Source organism: Chrysochloris asiatica, unplaced genomic scaffold, assembly GCF_000296735.1.
Source record: "Chrysochloris asiatica unplaced genomic scaffold, ChrAsi1.0 scaffold00152, whole genome shotgun sequence".
Lineage (NCBI taxonomy): Eukaryota > Metazoa > Chordata > Mammalia > Afrosoricida > Chrysochloridae > Chrysochloris > Chrysochloris asiatica.
In genome coordinates, this window is record NW_006408670.1 from 6,020,027 (window position 1) to 6,021,238 (window position 1,212).

The window sequence follows — 1,212 nt, forward strand, 5'->3', positions numbered from 1 at the left end:
TCTGACATGTAGCTAGCTCTCTGTACATGGATATGTTGGAATGATCCGCAACGTAGCTAGCTCTCTTTTTATGAACATATTGGACTTGTCTGCCATGTAGTTATCTCTAAGTATATAGACAAGTTGCATATATCGGTCATGTAGTTAGTATCCTGTATATGGACATGTTGGACTGCTTTCCTTCTTAGCTAGCTCTCTGTACATGGATATGATGAACTGATCTGCAATGTAGCTAGCTCTCTGTATATGAACATATTGGAATTGTCTGCCATGTAGGTGTCTCTCAGTATATGGACAAGTTGGATATATCTGTCATGTAGCTATTACCCTGTAAATAGACCTGTTGGAATTCTCTGCCATGTAGCTAGCTCTCAGTGTATAGACACATTGGACATATCTGCCATGTACCTAGAACTCTGTATATGGAAATGTTGCACTTCCCTGACATGTAGCTAGCTCTCTGCATATCGACATTTTGGACTCGTTTACCATAAAGCTAGATATCTGTACATGGATATGTTGAACCGATCTGCCAATTAGGTAGCTCTTTGTATATGAACATATTGGATTTGTCTGCCATGTAAGTGGCCCTCAATATATGGACACGGTGCACACATCTGCCATGTAGCTACTACCCTGAATATGGACATGTTGGACTACTCGGTCATGTAGCTAGCTCACAGTATATACACGCGTTGGACACATATGCCATGTACCTACAACTCAGTATATGGAAATGGTGTGCTACTGTGCAATGTAGCTAGCTCTCTGTATATAGACAAGTTAGACTCATCTGCCTTGTATGTAGAATACTGTATATGGATAAGATGCACTTCCCTGCCATGAAGCTAGCTCACAGCATATGGACATTTTGGAATCGTCTGCCATGTAGCTAGCTCTGTGTACATGGATATGGTGGACTGATCTGCCAAGTAGGTAGCTCTCTGTATATGAACATATTTGACTTGTTTGCCATGTAGCTAGCAGTATATGGACAACTTGGACACATCCGCGATATAGCTTGAACTTTGTATATGGAAATGTTGCACTATGCTGCCATGTAGGTAGCTCTCTGTATAAGGAAAAGTTGGACTCATCTGCCTGGTAGCTAGAATTCTGTATATGGAAATGTTGCACTACCCAGCCATGAAGCTAGCTCACTGTATATGGATATTTTGGACTCATCTGCCATCTAGCTAGCTCTCTGTACAT